The sequence below is a fragment of the Elephas maximus genome, chromosome 3 (genome assembly GCF_024166365.1).
Source record: "Elephas maximus indicus isolate mEleMax1 chromosome 3, mEleMax1 primary haplotype, whole genome shotgun sequence".
Classification (NCBI taxonomy): Eukaryota; Metazoa; Chordata; class Mammalia; order Proboscidea; family Elephantidae; genus Elephas; species Elephas maximus.
In genome coordinates this window covers 83304717-83322676 of record NC_064821.1, presented here as the reverse complement: position 1 = coordinate 83322676, position 17960 = coordinate 83304717, and the positions used below count along the sequence as shown (strand labels likewise).

Sequence of the window (17960 nt, the reverse complement as noted above, 5' to 3'; positions counted from 1 at the left end):
GGTACAACCACTTTGGAAATTGATTTGGTGCTTCCTTAAACCAAAGTTTCCTTAAAAAGCTAGAAATAGAACTACCATACGATCCAGCAGTCCCACTCCTCGGAATATATCCTAGAGAAATAAGAGCCTTTATGCGAATAGATATATGCACCCATGCTTACTGCAGCACTGTTTACAATAGCAAAAAGATGGAAGCAACCAAGGTGCCCATCAGTGGATGAATGGATAAATAAATTATGGTATATTCACACAATGGAATACTACACATCGATAAAGAACAGTGAGGAATCTGAAACATTTCATAACATGGAGGAATCTGGAAGGCATTATGCTGAGTGAAATTAGTCAGTTGCAAAAGCACAAACATTGTATAAGACCACTATTATAAGTACTTGAGAAATAGTTTAAACTGAGAAGAAAACATTCTTTTGTGGTTACGAGAGGGGGGAGGGACGGAGGTGGGAGCGGGGTATTCACTAATCAGATAGTAGATAAGAACTACTTTAGGTGAAGGGAAAGACAACACACTATACAGGCGAGGTCAGCACAACTGGACTAAACGAGTGTCTTTGCATGACACTCTGAGTTTATTATTGGACTGCTTTTTTTTTTTAAGGTATGCATTCAGGTCTCGGTGCACCATTAGGTTTTGGGTGCACATTAAGTTTCATAGGATGTGCCATTCACTGTTTTAGTAGAATGGGAATGTCAGTTCCAGGGACTGGGCAGGATCATCTTCAGGCACCCCTGCCACTTATGTGAGCAAGCATTTAGGATTGCTAGCATTGTTTTTACTAGAGACAGTTTAGAAAAAGCAGTAGCTACTGTGGGATTCTTTTGAGCTGGATAAACTAGTTTTTACGCACAGTGAGTTAGAAAAGAAAGGCTCCTGAACTCATCAACCACAATGGGATGCCTACTTTGCATGGTACTTGGAAGCCTCCAAAAGATGCCGAAAAAGTAAAATGGCTTCCATGGCCTCTCCAAATTAACTAAACAAGAAAAGGAGATGCAACGTCAGGCTCCTGCTCCTGTTCCTCCTGTTGCCATTCCGTCTGCAACTCTGCTGGCTGACTCTTCTTTGTATCCATCTCTATCTTCTTACTCCCCCACTAACACCCTCTCTGAGCTTCCTTTCTATCCTAAATAACCTACTAAATAACAATTACAGAAACCAGTTCTGGCTACAGTCCCTGAGATGCCTTTTATGATAAGGTATCCAGAAGAAGCAAATAAGCCTCCCCAGGTAAACTTCATCCCTTAGTCTGAAGCAGAACTTTACTCAGTTGTAAAGGACTTTCCTAATCCTCATGGAGATTCTCAAAAGCTTTCCCAGGAATTTGGAATTCTGATGGAACTATAAGAACCTGATCTGCAAGACCTCTATCAGTTAATAAATATGCTAGTAGACCGAGAGAGGCTTTGAGATGGATGGAAGAGGCTAACTGGAAACACCCAAAAAGGTCATTAACTATAAAAACCAATGCCTCTGGCACAGAACTGCTGATTAATCAAGAGCCATCATTAAATTACTCACAGATTCTATCCCCAGAGTTTTTCCTAGGAAAATATATTAAGCCAAAGTCCAAGGTTGTAAACAAAACAAAACAAAGAAAAAAAATGAGAATGTTTATAATTATAAGGGCCACTTGAGCAAACTTTTTGCTGAACACTTGGGCTTAAATCCGAAATAACCTGGAGCTAAAATAGCTTTCCACTCCATATTTCTAAATGGACTTCACTCTGAATTGTCTGAGCTAGTCAAACAACGCAGCCTGTACTGGAAAGCTGTTCCCAATCCTGCTAGGAATTTTATTTGACTCTAGGAGACCAAAGTTTCAGCTTATTAATATCTTTGATCCTAGATTTTCCCCCTACCAGGACACTGGTTTGGAGTTCATATTCAGAAATGCTATAAGCTGAAGCAATTTGGAATTTCAGTGATCACTTTGGGAAAATGAGTTCCCATCTACTCTGTCTTTTTCATTCCACTTTGGGGAAATGAGCTCCCATTTGTGTTGTCTTTTCTTTCCTCTTTGGGGAAGTTTTGTTTGGTACTCAAGGTTGTCAGAGGGCCTGAGACCCCTCCATCTGAAACTCTGGCAAATTAATAAGTTTTGTCTAGAATCTGTTTTCTGTTGAATAGACTCAATCTTACAAAAGAATTGCTGTATACATTTTTAAAAACCGGGTTGTTTATGTTATGTGTATTATATAAGCCTAGTCTTTGAGCTGGCCTCACAAACAAGTGAATTTGTGTGGTTTTCCTGTCTCATTTTGTTCTGAGAGTTTGCCTCGAGTCTAGAGAGTAGTGTCTTAGTTTCAATCTTGTATCAGGTGGAAGACCATGGCTGGTGTTTATCATAAAGCAGTCTAAAACTTCAGTTCTTTTCTCTTCCAAGAAAAACTGCTTCTTGCACCTGGGCTTTCAGTGACTACTCTGAGAAATGTTAATACAAATTAGTTCATTGAAAAATTCACTAACAAAGAAAGGATAGGTTGTTTATTTTGATTGGTATAACAAGGCCTCAAAAAGATAAAAATTATTCTAAATTTCTTCTCTAAAGTATCCTATAAAGCATGCAATAGATATGGTTATGAAGACTTAATAATTATTTCCTACCGCCAGATGATATTATTAAATTAGAACTAGCTTAATGATAAATAAGCTCTTATATAAATTTAATAGCCTGAATATTTCCAGGAATTAATGAAAGCGAATTTGTTCTGACAAAGATTTTTATGTTCTGCAGTACATCAATCTTAAAAGCAAAACTTTTCTAAGTAACTTAAAACTTAAGCTAGATATTATATGAAATGTGTTTTATTTAAGGAAAAAGGAGACATAGGAGAAGCCTACAGAAGAAAAAAAACAATATATGACTAACCAAGAATTGATGGTTTCATTTACAAAACTGCTAAAGAGCTTTGGTATTCACCGAGTAGATAAAAAGTTGTGATAAAGAGAAGACAAAACTGTTTGTCAAGAGAAGAGTAAAAGGGAAATAATTTATCTTTTGTCTTTCAAAATACCTTGGCCAGTTTAGGAGCCCTGGTGGTGTAGTGGTTAAGAGCTCGGCAGCTAACCAAAAGGTCAGCAGTTTGAATCCACCAGCTGCTCCTTGGAAAGCCTACAGGGTAGTTCTACTCTGTCCTATAGGGTCACTATGAGTCATAAGCGACTTGATGGCAATGGGTAAAGCCAACTTAAACATATATTAATGAGTTGGGATGACTAATCCTTGTCTTTAACCATAAGCCACAAGATAGGGAGGGTGGGGCAGGATCGGTCCTCCTTGAGCCCAGCCTCTGAGGCCATGCAGCTCCAGGGATGCTTTTGAGGAACCCTTCTGTCTTAGTTATGTAGTGCTGCTATAACAGAAATACCACAAGTGGATGGCTTTAACAAAGAGAAATTTGTTCTCTCACAGTCTAGAAGGGCAGAAGTCCAAATTCAAGGCATCGGCTCCAGGAGAAGGCTATCTCTGTTGGCTCTGGGGGAAGGTCCTTTTCACCAATCTTCCCCTGGGTCTAGGAGTGTCTCAATGTAGGGACCCCAAATCCAAAGGACATGCTTCTCTCCAGCTTTTCTTTCTTAGTGGTATGAGGTCCCTCTCCTCTCTGCTCGATTCTTTTATATCTCAAAAGAGATTGACTGAAGATACAACCTAATCCTGTAAATTGGGTCCTGCCTTACTAACATAACTGCCACTATTCCTGCCTCACTGACATCATAGAGGTTAGCATTTACAACACATAGCATAATCACATCAGATCACAAAATGGTGACCAACTACCCAATACTGGGAATCATGTTTTAGCCAAGTTGACGCACATTTTGGGGGGACACGATTCAATCTATAACACCTCCCAACTAGATAAGGACCTTTTAAGACAAAAGAAAATAAGAAAAATGCTGTTTTAAAATAGTTATCAGAAATTGGATGGATCCTCTTCATAAAAGAACTGTAAACAAGTTCTATTATAGAGGAATTTTAAGGAGCCAAAAGATAGAAATCACAATTAAACACATTTAAAATGGCCTGAGGAAATTTTTTCTACCCTTATCCAGAGACAAGTTTATATCCATATCAATGAATTGGTCAGGCTGAGCAGAGACTTTGTGATTTACAAAACCAGTTGATAAAATCTTAAAAGGCTAAAGTTAGATTGGGGAAAATATGGGAAATGGTAAAAGTTTGAATAAAATCAAACTTTATTTCAACAGTAATTGTGTTTATGGTGTATATATAGGTTTAAAATAATTTCCAAGATCTTTAGGATATTAAATTGAGTTAACAGGTATTCATTATAATTTAAAGTTTACATACTTTTGTTTGTTGTGCCACGGAGAAAGGAGACATATATGTATGTATATATGCATACCCCATAAGGTTTCCAAGGACCAGCTGCTGGATTTGAACTGTCAACCTTTTGGTTATCAGCCATAGCTCTTAACCACTGTGCCACCAGGACTCCATCTATCTATCTGTCTGTCTGTCTATCTATCTATCTTCTGTTCAATTCTTTTACTTCATTATTCCTTTTGCTTTAGCTATTCGATGTTCAAGAGCAACTTTTGGAGTCTCTTCTGACATCCTCTTTGGTGTTTTCTTTCTTTCCTGTCTTTTTTATGACCTTTTGCTTTCTTCATGTATTGTGTCACTGATGTCATTTCACAGCCCATCTGGTCTTTGGTCATTACTTTTCAATGCATCAAATCTATTATTGAGATAGTCTCTAAATTCAGGTGGGATGCACTCAAGGTCATACTTTGGCTCTTGTGAACTTGTTCTAATTTTCTTCAGCTTCAACTTGAACTTGCATGTGAGCAACTGACGGTCTGTTCCACAGTCAGCCCCTGGCCTTGTTCTGACTGACGATATTGAAATTTCCATTGTCTTTTTCCATACATGTAGTTGATTTGATTCCTGTGAATTCCATTTGGCAAGGTACACATGTATAGTCACTATTTATGTTGCTGAAAAAAGGTATTTGCAATGAAGAAGTTGCTGGTCTTACAAAATTCTATCATGTAATCTCCAGCATTGTTTCTGTCACCAAGGCCATATTTTCCAACTACTTATCCTTCTTTGTTTCCAACTTTTGCATTCCAATCACCAGTAATTATCAATGCATCCTCATTGCATGTTTGGTCAATTTCATACATTTAGGAAGTGTTATTATTATAAGTTAATCATGTCCATATCAAGTCTGTCATCTGAAGATAAGTTTTGCTTTATTGATTCACTGAAAATGCTTAACGAAAATATTTCAACAAAAATAGAGTATATCAAACTTATGAAGAGGACTATAATATTTTGTACATGGATAATATTTCCAGCATTGCATGGAACCAAAATTAACAACATAGGACTGAGTAAACTTAAGAAATTACTACAAGGTTTATATGATAGTATTGCTGATGTTTGATGTTCTATTTTCTAGATGTAGGAAACCACTTTTTATTTTCTTTCCCTTTTTAATGTAAGGATCAGCCATTTCAATAACTAATAATGCTACATTGACTACAGTATATCCCATGAGTGTTTCTCTCAAGTTAAAGAAGACTTTCATGACCAAAACTTGGAATCTCAAAATCCATATTAAAAAGAGTCAAACTTTGAATTCATTCATCACAGTTAAAAGGGGCCAAGACACTTCTATGGACTAGTCAACACTCTGGAGAACTAAAAATCACTTTAAAACACCCAAGTGGACAGAAGAATATGACATCTGAGGTAGACAACTGGTCCAGATCACAGAACAAAACTAAAAATCTTGAAGAATTTTGTGGACTTTACTTCATAATTGTAGCTATTCTTATGTTACTAATTGTGCTTATGTGGCATGACATATTTGTCTAATACTTTTAAGAACATATGAGTTAGGCTATGGCATCCCCCTGGATCATTGGCCCAGCCTCGGGAACCATGTTTTAATCTGCCCGTAATCAGAACAGAGACTGCCTAGGATGCTTCTGATCCCAATTGCCAGAATGATTTCCTAGTCTCTTACCTGAAACCCCCTAGGTTTTGGACAAATGCTCATTTAGCTGAGAGAACTAATTGGCAGAGTATACTTGGAAGACTCTCTTATGTTAACCTCTGGCAGCCTGAATGGGACTTGTCCTTTCTTTGAGCATTTGTTCCTACTACAATTAGAAAAGTCTATATGCAATCTATCTGCCAAAATGGCAGCTCAAAAAAAATGTTTAGAGTCCCTCGTTAAGGTAGTCTTTGATAAGAGAATAGGTCTGGACTTTTTATTAGCCCAACAAGGAAAGGTTTGTAGTATTGCCAGTACCTTTTGCTGCTCATGAATTAATACCTCTGGGGAATTAGCTTTCTTTTTTGCTGGTTACCTAATGGTATTTGTTTTTAGCTGTGCTCTATGTTACAAACTAGACTGATTATTTTAATTGCTGTTGTAATCGTTATAAAACCAAAACCGAACCCACTGCCATCGAGTCGATTCTGACTCATAGCAACCCTATAGGGCAGAGTAGAACTGCCCCATAGAGTTTCCAAGGAGCGCCTGGTGCATTTGAACTGCTGACCTTTGGTTAGCAGCCGTAGCACTTAACCACTACGCCACCAGGGATCCCTGTAGTCATTATAGGTCTCATCAAGTGCATTCAAAAATCATGCATTTAGAAGAAACCAAATTTATAGAAGAAACTGAGTAACTGATTTCACACCTTGAGTTTGCATTTTTGATTGCCAAGTTGTCCCTCCAAATTCAGTCCTATTTGCAGCACTGACCCTAACAAAAGTCAACTCCCCTGAAGATAAGGCCTATCAATATGGCAAAGTGAAGAAGAAAATTAGCCCTACGACCTTAAAATCTGGTACTCTCGATACTTAGGCCTGTGACATGCCCAAGAAGTCCTTGCAGAAGGAAAGTAACTCTGTTGTTGGTGTTTAGTGTCTCCTAGGAGAGGCTTGAACGACAGGGGGGAATGTGCTAGGAAACCTCTAAAACTGAGGCACTTGGCATAATAAAATGGCTGACATAAGGTCAGAATCAAAACTCCATTTCATTACAAGCTCCTGCCTCTGCATTCCTGAGAATGTAACCTTAGCTTCTTCCCATTCATATGCATATGGCCTTGGGCCTCTGACTGGATGAGACCAGAAGACTCTGGCCCCCTATCAATCATCTTGTTTAACTAGCCTGGCTCTTTCCCCAAGCCACACTTAAGTAAATAATGGTAGGGATCAGGAATGTGGTTTAGCAGCTTTTAATAAGTAAGTGAGGGGGTCAGGAATGTGATTGTTGGAGAAAAGTTTACTCAAGATGTTCCAGGAAGAAGACAGTTAAAAATAAAGTTGCTGATGACAGTGCTAACCTTGTGACCTCGTGACCATCATGCACTCCCCTTCCCCATCTTTACTATAAAAGCACATTTCTCCCTCCAAGCTTTGGAATGCTTGGTAGATTCCTCTCTGCCCTGTGTTTCCCCAATTCACGAATTGTATTACCCTCAATAAATCTCTTTGCTTTTACTTCAACAGAAGTGAGAGTTCTTACTCTTAGATAATTAGTGTCTTAGTCATCTAGTGCAGCTATAACAGAAATACTGCAAGTGGATGGTTTTAACAAGAGAAATTTATTCTCTCACAGCCTAGTAGACTAGAAGTCTGAATTCAGGGCATCAGCTCCAGAGGAAGGCTTTCTTTCTCTGTTGGCTCTGGAGGAAAGTCCTTATCATCAATCTTCCTCTGGTCAAGGAGTTTCTCAGCACAGGAACTTCAGGTCTAAAGGATGTGCTCTACTCCCGGGATTGCTTTCTTGGTGGTATTAGGTCCCCATGTCTCTCAGCTCACTTCTATATCTCAAAACATATTGGCTTAAGACACAATCTAATAGATTCAGTCCTGCCTCATTAACATAACTGCTACTAATCCTATCTCATTAACATCATAGAGATAGGACTTACAATACGTAGGAAAATCACGTCAGATGACAAACTGTGGACGATCACACAATACTGGGAATCGTGGCCTAGCCAAATTGATACACATATTTTGGGGGGACACAATTCAATCCATGACAATTAGCTTCAATTTTAGAATTAACCTGTAGATTAGGTTTAATTATAAAATATAACAGAATGTAAATATTATAAAACTTGATAATGTAAAAGTAATAATATGTAACTATTAAAAATTTGGAGGTGGACAGGGACAGGGAGGTGGAAAGAAGGGAATGTACACAAATTTCTTCATTGTTCATAGCAGGAAGTTAATAAATACTGTCCAAAGTTTACAGACCAGGAAATGACAATATAAGTATATTATCTGAAGGTGTTAGAGGAACTTCCAGAATAACCAAAAATATATGTGATGGTTAAGATCGTGCATCAACTTGGCTGAGCCATGCTTCTCAGTGTTTATATGTGATCACCCCCGTGATGGGATCTGCTGTGAGCAGCCAGTCACTTGAAAGGGAGTTTCCTTGGATGTGTGACCTGCATCTGGATATAAGTGAACATTCTGGCTATTGCCTGCTCTGGATTCTGCAGCTGGCTCCTGTTCATCTGACCTCCAGTTCTTGAGACTTGAGCTAGTGGCTCACTTGCTGATCTTGGGATTCATGGGTCTTCACAGCCTGTGAGCAAGAGTCCTGCTTTCCGACCTGCTGATCTTGGGTTCGCTAGCCCCTGTGGCTGTGTGAATCAGAAGCCTCTACTCTGATCCATGGACTTGGGATGTTCCAGCCTCTACAATCATCTGAGCCGTTTCCTTGATATAAATCTCTTTCTATATATATATATTTATAGGCTTTACTGGTTTTGCTTCTCTAGAGAACCCAGCCTAAGACAATATATAACTATCAAAAATTGTGAGGTACAGTGGAAGTTGGGGAGAGGATAAATGGGAAAAAAAAAATCCCTCAACTTTCATAGCAGAAAGTCAGTATCTGACTTTGTTACCTTGTGCTGTTGTAACAGAAATACCACAAGTGGGTGGTTTTACAGAACAGAAATTTACTGTATCATAGTTCTGGGATTAAAAGTCCAAATCAGGGTCTCAGCAGTGTAAATTCTTGCCTTGTAGATAGTCCTGGTTGTATCTTGGTTCCTTGGCTTGTAAGTTATCCTCAGATGGTACCTGTCTTCCCCCATGTGTGTGTATGTCTGCCTAATCTGCTCTTCTTATAACTTGGAAGTGATTAGATTTAGAACCTACCCTACCCAACATGATCTAATGAATATAAGAAAGAAAATCCAATTTTCAGACAGGATTACATCCACAGGTATTAGGGTTAGGATTCCAACACATATATTGGGAGCACAATTTAATCCATAACACCAGTGTCGTAACCAAGTAAGGATGGTTTTGAATTGTGAGGCCTGAAAGACATCAGATTTTGAGGAAATTGACAATTTTAGAAGAAACTGACTTCATGACCTACCACACAAGTACCATATCTCATCAGCACTTGCTGTCATCCAAGCATATCTGTCCTGTGATTCCAGACATAGATGTATCATGACTGTGGGAAAGCTCATTCATTTACTCAACAAATGTTTGTTCATTTACATAAATAAATCTGAAGTATCCTTTAATTCATATCCTCAGCCTCATCTCCCACTACTGTGCTCTACATGCTGGACCCTCTAACCACACTGAGCTACCCACCTTCCCCCAACATCTTCTTGTCTTTGCCCACATAATCTCCTTTTCTGCCTGGTTAAATCCCATTCATCCTTCACAGCCCAGTGTACATCTCTCTAAAGCCTACACTAGTGAGCCCTCCCTCCCCACACTAGCAGCCAGCCCTTCCCAACCTGTACTTAGGACCTGTTTCTATCATGGCATCTACCTCACCTTTTCAGCTGTCTTCGTTTCTCTGTCCTTCAAGGATTTATATTTTTCAAGTGAAAAGTCCATACCTTTTTTTTTTAATTGATAGTACAGCTGTTGTTTTTGTTAGTTGCCATCAAATCAATTCCAACTCATGGCAACCATATGTATGCAGGGTAGAATTGCTCCATAGGATTTTCAAGGCTGCGACCTTTCAGAAGCAGATTGGCAGTACTGTCTTCTGAGGTGCCTTTTGCTGTGTTCGAACCTCCAGCCTTTCAGCTGGTAGTTGAGTGTTTAACTGTGCCACCCAGGGACTCCTGAGGTTGAACAGATAAAATAATTTGCAAAAATCATAAGTGTATAACTCAAATTTTTTTTACATATGTAAGCCCATGTAATATACATGTAACTAGATAAAGAGTTAGAACATTTATATCACCCTAGACAGTTCCTTCATACCCTTTCCCAGACAATACCACCTACTGCACCGAAGGTAACCACTGTCCTCATTTCTAACACCATAAAATTGGTTTTGTATGTTCTTAAACTTCAATTAAATTCAATTATATAGTACGTAGTCTACTGCGTCTCGATTCCTTTGCCTGTTATACCTGTGAGATTCATCCATAGTGTTGTCTATAGCAGCACTTTGTTTTTTTTTTATTACTGTGTAATAATCCTTTTATTAATATACCATGATTTATGTATCCATTCCATTTGTTGTCGGCATTTGGGTTGTGTAATGGATTGAATTGTTTCTCCCAAAAATATGTGTTGTAAATCCTAACCATGAGTCAAAATCCACTAAAAGACAACTGATAACAGCAACTACCTGTGGATGTAATCCCATTTGCAAATAGGGTTTTTTTTTTATGTTAATGATAGTCTCAGTGTAAGGTATGTTTTAAACCTAATCCTTTTTGAGATATGAAAAGAGCAGCTTAGGCACAGAACCAAGAAAGCTCAAATGGAATGCTGCGAAGAATGATAAAGAAATTGAGAAGAGGGTTTTCCCCCAGAGTGGACAGAGAGAGCCTTCCCCTTAGTGCCTGTGCCCTGATTCGGACTTCTAGACTCTTAAACTGTGAGAAAATAAATTTCTGTTCTTTAAAGCCACCCACTTGTGGTATTTTATTATACTAGCACTAACATAAAGAAAACAAAAGTCCTCACAACTGGACCAATAAGCAACGTCATGATAAATGGAGAAAAGATCAAAGTTGCCAAGAATTTTGTTTTAATTGGATTCACAATCAATACCCGTGGAAACAGCAGTCAACAAATCAAAAAAATGCATTGCATTGGGCAAATCTGCTGCAAAAGACCTCTTTAAAGTATTGAAAAGCAAAGACGTCATTTTAAGGATTAAAGTGAGCCTGGCCCAAGCCATAGTGTTTTCAGTCACCTCGTATGCATGCAAAAGCTAGACAATGAATAAGGAAGACCGAAGAAGAATTGATGCCTTTGACTTATGGTGTTGGTGAAGAATATTGAATATACCACGGACTGCCAAGGAAACAAACAAATCCATCTTGGAAGAAGTGCAGCCAGAATGCTCCTTAGAAGCAAGGATGGCAAGACTACATCTCACATACTTCGGACATATTATCAGGAGGGATCAATCCCTGGAGAAGGACATCATGCTTGGTAAAGCGGAGGGTCTGCGAAAAAGAGGAAGACCCTCAAAGAGACAGACTGACATAGTGGCTGCAACAATGAGCTCAAGCATGGCAAAGATTGTGAGGATGGTGCAGGACTGGGCAGTGTCTTGTTCTGTTGTGTGTAGGGTTGCTATGAGTTGGAACCAACTCGACGGCACCTAACAACAACAGGAATTCTATATACATTCTGGATGAGAGTCCTTTGTCAAGTATGTATCGCAAATATCCTCTCCCAGTCTGTGGTTTGCCCTTTTATTCTATTACTGATGTTTTTCAATGAACAGAAGTTTTTTATATTAATGAAACCCAATTTATAAATCCTTTCCTTTACAATTAGCGCTTTTCGTGAACTGTTAAAGATATCTTTGAGAATCCCAAATTCATGAAGATATTTTCTTGTGTTTTCTTCTAGGATCTCTATTGTTTAATCTTTCTTATTTAGGTCTATCATCTATCTCAGATTAATGTTTTGTGCATAATGTAAGGTAGTTGTCAAGGTTCATTGTTTTACATATTTTTTCTATAATTGCTTTAGCACCATTTATTGAAAAGGCTATCATTTCCCCCACTGAATTGCAGTAGCACCTTTGTTATGAATTGTTGTTGTTAGCTACCATTGAGTCTATTCCTACTCCTGGCAACCCCATGTGTTACAGAGTAGACCTGCTCCATAGGGTTTTCTTGGCAGTAATCTTAATGGAAGTAGGTTGCCAGGCCTATCTTCCACAGTACCACTGGGTAAGTTAGAAAAACCAACGTTTAGGTTAGCATCAAATGCAAACTGTTTTGCGCCACCTAGGGACTTTGTTGTAAATCAGGTCATAGATTTGGGGTTGGCTTCCTTACTCTCTTCTATTTCCGTTGTTACTGTTGTCTCCTATGTTGACACCACGTTATCTTACTAGTAAGACCATAACTTTTATAATAAGATTTATAATTTATGTCTTTTTTCATATTACTGGCCTGACACAGAGAGGGCTCAGCTAATGCTTGTAGACTGAGTGAATAAATGAAGAAATGAGTTGCAGAGTGATCATTATAACTGCTGTATCAGTGCTAGAACAGTTGAATCTATCTTGCCATGTGAGCAAGAATGTGGAGACCACAGGTAGTCCTCACTTATAGGTAGGTGCCTTGTATTCCATGGTCACCTATGAGAAACAAAATGCCATCAGAGGAAGAGCTAGAGACTTGCTGGTCCCTGAACAAAATGTGAAATGCAGGTCTTTCTTAGGTAGCATTGGTGAGAGGCTAGCAGAATGGTCAGACCAACCTGACCCTGCAAACCTGTCACTTTAGGGTTTGTTCTTCCTTAAGCTCGTTCACCCACAAACACTCCCTGTGCCATTTAAGATAAATAGGTCAAGTTATGTTCATAGGTGCTTGCTGAGTTCTCATGAGTGTCCAGAAGGCTCTTTTAATCCTTACTGGAATAAGGTGGGTATAAATAAATGATGAGATAGGTAGGTGGATAGATAACTAGATATATAACAATAGATAATTTAGCAAATTAATTAACTACAGTCATTTGGACTTTACCAAATCCTTGTTGAGGCAAGGCTTCAGTCCCTGATCTCAGTTCATTTTTAGTCTCAATGAGAGCAAGACTTAAACACTGTAGATCCTTTTTCAGGTGAAAAGAAAAAACTCTTAATAAAGCCAGCCCACACGATGGGAAGGAAAACTGATATTTGGTAACTCCAGGTATTAGTGTTAGAAGAACTGTAGTTCAGATCTAAGCCAATCCTGTTTGCAACGCTGACATAGCCCCAGCTACCTCCAGGGTCGCCACTGAGGGGTCACCACTGAGGGGTCACCAGATGGCTCAGGTTCAGGTTCTGGCTCTGCCACTAATTATATATATGATTTTGTGCCTCAATTTCCTTGCCTGTAAGATGGAGATAGTAACAGTACCCACCTGATAGGGTTACTGTGAACAATAAATGAGCTGATTTGTGTAAGGCACTAAGAATAATCCTGACACAGAGTAAGAGTGCAGCCATTCAGTCTAGATGCAAGACATTGGCTTAGACCATCTTTGCCTGAGTTATCACAGCCACGAAGCACCAGAGGTAAGTCTGGGCTTCTGCACATCTGGTGGAGTGGAGTTCTCTCTTGGTCTTGACTATGCAATATGTTCCTGCTTCCCATGAGGAGGTCACCAGAGACTTCATCCTCTCTAGTGATAGCAATTCTGCCTTGGTCCTTGGACTCTGTAGCAGGAAGACAAGCACTAGGAAGGTATAACTCACCAGGATTGCCTAGGTTTCTCTTTGCTATGAATAGAATTTGCTTTTTGCCCAGTGCTCAGAAATTCTAGGCCCTGTCTGGGTCTCAGGCTGGGAGGGAAGAGGAGAAGGAAAAGTAGGAACACAGAGACCACAATCATCCAAGGGAAATGATTTGAGAGCCTCCCAGACAATGAATAATCCACCACTCATTGTTGGTAGAAAAACATTTATCGAGAAACTCAGCCTGCATTAATAGGGTCCTGCAGAGTGAATTGTCTATGGGGAAGAGACTTTGATATAAGTGGAAGTGGCTGTAGTTAACCAGAGGAGATTTCCTGGAGGAGCTTGGGTACCAGAGAGGCAGGCAGAATCCATCTGGGTGATACTGACCAAGGTCAGGGCCCTTAGGGGTTTCCCAGGCATTGGCCTTCACTTGGGGTTCATATCCGGCGTCTCCCCTTTCTTGTATGATCTGAAGCAATTAGCTTCACCTCTTTGAACCTCGGTCCCCTCATCTGCAAGAAGGGGATATTGTGAGGATCAACATGTTAACGTTTAGCATAGTTCTGACACATAGTAGGTGCTCAGTTAGGTATTTTTTAAATGTTGGGTCCTATGCCAGTCATTGCGAATACAAAGATGAATAAGGCCCAGTCCCTGCCCAGTCTAGGGGGAGACAAGTTCACAGAGAAAATGCAAATGAACTAGCTAAGCTACAGGCCTGACCCAAGGGCAGAAAACCTGGGATTCTCAGGCAAGCAGTGCTGTTTGACCTATTGGATAAGTTGTAAACACCTTCCTCCCCACACAAAAGATCCCTCAGACCCCAGACCCTAAATTGTGCCTGTTTCCTGTGAATGACTGCAGATCAGAGGGTGTGAGAGGCTGGTCTCCCTGCCAAAACCTGGTCCAGCCCAGCAGCATGCCACTGCCCACCCTGAGGGGATGGGGTCCGCCTTCTGCTTTGAGGGTCAGTTTCTGACCCCAGGTCTATTAGATCTGTCTGGCATAATTGAGACTTCATGATCTGGGGCTTTTTCCCATCATTCTAAGGCACAGGGGGGAGTGTGTTGAAACTCATACCAGTGATCAGACCCCACCCCAGTGCAGGTCTGCCTGGACACTTGGGGGCCCCAAAGCTCTGGCCGGGGCTGAAACAGCAAACTTAACATTCCTTGTGGCCACCTTCGAGCCTCCTACACTTGGCATAGTCCCTTTCTTCCAAATCTAACCATCCACATTTTCCCCGTTCTTCAGGGCCCGGTTCAAACATACGTTCTTACTAAGAGCCTTCCCTGACTCCTCTGTGGAATTAGCCTCCAGACTCTTTCCTCAGCCTGTCTCCCGTCAGGGGAGCCCCTGGCACCTGGAACTGGCTCAGTTCCCCCGTGAAGGTCAGCCCTGACAGCAGCCTACAGAGAACTTCCTGTATTCCCAATGGAGATGACCTCCCAAGGCCTCAGAGGCCCTAGGACGTTAGCCCCAAACGGGAGCCTGGATGAACTTAGGGAAAGAGAAGACGGAATGTAGAGAACCAGTCTGGGTGGGGGTGGGGGTGACAACAGGGAGGGGCCACACAGCTGGTGTCCCAAGCAAAACTATTCCGAAAGGCATCCTTTGGAGCCAGTATCCAAGGCCCCTGCTATGCCATATGTTAACCATGTAGTTGCTGGACTATGGAAATGTCTAGGGGGACCCATACAAAGACGGTGGATGCTGGGGAGAGGCCTTGGGAAAATGTCTGTATACCAACTGGTATGGAAGCATTTTCATATTTTAACCACCCATTGGGCCACAGCAGTGCATGAGCAGCTGCGGATCAATGCTGTCCCCAGCCCTGGGATAAGACATAGAAGGGTCGAGAATAAGGGGTGCAGGGTGGAGAAGGATGATGTGAAGTGGACTATGAGGGATGGGTAGGATATTGCAGGTGGGGAAAGCCAGGAAAGGAGAGCAGCCCATGTGAAAGGAAAACCAAAAACCAAACCCACTGCTTTCGAGTCAATTCCAACTCATAATGACCGTATAGGACAGAGTAGAACTGATCCATAGGGTTTCTAAGGCTGTAATCTTTATAGAAGCAGATTGCCACATCTTTCTCCTGCGGAGTGGTCATTCAGTTTGAACTGCTGATCTTTTGGTTAGCAACTGAGTACTTAACCACTATGGTGCCAAGACTCCTTTGCAGAAGGATAGCAGTATGTAAAGGCAGAGTTCAATAGCACGTTGGCCAGAGTCGATGCAGAGTGTTAAGTGCAGGGTGGCGAGAGAGGAGACTGGGTTCGGTGGGACCCAGTTATGACAGGACTGAAATGCCGTTGGTTGAATTTCTCTGCAATGGGGAGCTAGGAAAAGGACCCCAGTATCAGTATTATCCCAAATTCCCCATGTAAATCTGACATAAGCTTTTCTATAGCCTGGCATTTGGAAAGACTGACTAAAATCCTCTAACTCCCTACTGGACTCAGGGCTTCATTTGCCTTGTGGAATTATTTCCCATTTTAAGATCAGTATTGCAGCCAGCCTGGGAGAAATAGGAAGCTTGGCCAACATTTTCAGTCTGCCATGCTTCCACCTACTCTTAGAGCCCTAAATCCAGACATTTTAGAACTGGGATGGAAGTGGCCATAGAAATTATTTAGCCCAACTTCTTCATCTTAACGGAAGGGAAAATTGAGGCTCAGAGAGAAGGGACTTGCCTAGAGTCACGCAACCAAGCTACATTCTGGGGCTTCCTGCTGCAGGTCACTGGGTCCCACAGCAGCCAAGGCAACTCCAGGCCTCTCCTCTGCCCTTGCTGGAGGGAACCACAGGCTGAGAGAAAGGTGAAGACCCCAGGGGACAGCCGACTTCTGGAGGAGACACAGGTACTCAGCTTTCTTGATCTCATCAGGTGCCCTGCTTACCACCCTGCTCGCTGCAGCCTGGACCTGTCTGCCCTGTGGAGGGTGAAGCTGGGCTCCCAGAGAGATTGAGTCAGGGTCAGGTAGTGCCTCCCATTTAGAGGAAATGGCCCCAAACAGAATCAGAAGACTCAGGTATTTTCTTCAATTTGCCTGAAGACTTCCTTGCTAGCTCTCTGTGGGCAGCTCGTGCCTCTTCTCTGGGATGTTTCCTCCCAGAATCTAATGAGATCATAGGTATGAACATACCATGAATTCAGGGACAGAATTGGTGCCGTTGTGACTAATCCATTCTGCAGCAACTAAGGCCCCACTTCAGGGCCCTGTCATCAGAATAGTGATGCTGTGCCTTGGGCCTCACTGACTGGTCATTATATCATAGGGGCCTAGTGACCAAGAGGTACACTGGAGGCTCCCGAAATCTCCAGCCTCAGAAGAAGAGCCGTCTAGTATGGATTCCATGGAGGCAAGGGCATGGACCCACTGACCTGGGAAACCTTGTACCATCATTGTGAGGCTCTTAATCTATGACTGCCTTCAGTTGCAGCTTGAGCCCTAAGTTGCTATGAAGTATTCAATCTGAAGAGTGTCCCATAAGGTCAGATCTATCAGACTTGTCACCACCCGGTCTCTTGCCTTTGTTCCTGTTCCACCAATAGGGCCATTTGGTTACTGTGGGTGGCTCAAGACCAATGCTCCCCTTGTCCGCGGGAACTTAGAAAGCCTATGCCAAGAGATGGTGGTCCAGCATCAAGCTGGCTTCCTTGGAGGCCCTGCGTTGACCTCTAGAATCAACTCTGCTCTCACTTATCTGGCACCGGCTGTGTGCCAAGTACTTCACGTACATGATTGCTTCATTCAAGCCCCATGACAATCTGTCAGCCTAATAGCAGCAGAGTCAGGATCAGAACCCAAGCCAGGGCTCTTCCCACAAGGCCATGGCAGCCCCACAGGCAGAAATACTTGCCCTAATAATAATAATGGCTGTTATTTCTTGAACACTTACTACATGCCAGGCACTATACAAACTGCTTACTATGAATTGACTTGATTTCATCCACCCTTGGCACTTTTATTTTCCCCATTTTATAAATGAGGAGATTGCGGCTTAGAATTCCCAGTGAGAGGTGGAAGAGTTTCAAATGCAGTCTGCCTGAGTCAGAAACTGTCTTTGGAGTCACCATGCTGTGTGCAGTGAGAGTGGATGTAGTGACTGAACACTTGCCTCACATCTTGTCATTTTGGCCTAAACCCCTATCTGTACTGGCACCTTCCCTGTGTCCCACCTTTCCCAGGCCTGGGCTTCTGGCAAGCTCTCTTCAACCTCTTAGGGCCCAACATCACACACTA

The 17960-nt window shown here is 41.5% G+C and overlaps 1 protein-coding gene and 1 long non-coding RNA gene across 6 annotated transcripts in view; one reads left to right on the top strand and one right to left on the bottom strand.

Moving 5' to 3' along the window:
• The window catches only part of HIVEP3 (HIVEP zinc finger 3), a 119688-nt gene that overhangs the window by 27272 nt on the left and 74456 nt on the right, over positions 1-17960 (top strand). For 2 of the 5 annotated variants that reach the window (XM_049878958.1, XM_049878962.1), the window contains exon 1: positions 15305-16574. The exons of 2 other annotated variants lie outside the window; for them this stretch is intronic. The gene's annotated coding sequence lies outside the window, so the exon portion shown is untranslated. Of the gene's footprint in view, positions 1-15304; positions 16575-17960 lie in introns of those variants that run through there. One more of the 5 variants, XM_049878960.1, reaches the window with a different exon arrangement.
• Positions 12556-17960, bottom strand: part of LOC126072967 (uncharacterized) — a 38940-nt gene continuing 33535 nt past the window's right edge. Inside the window, exon 4 of the long non-coding RNA XR_007516619.1 lies at positions 12556-12627. This is a non-coding gene — a long non-coding RNA (uncharacterized LOC126072967). The remainder of the gene's footprint in view (positions 12628-17960) is intronic.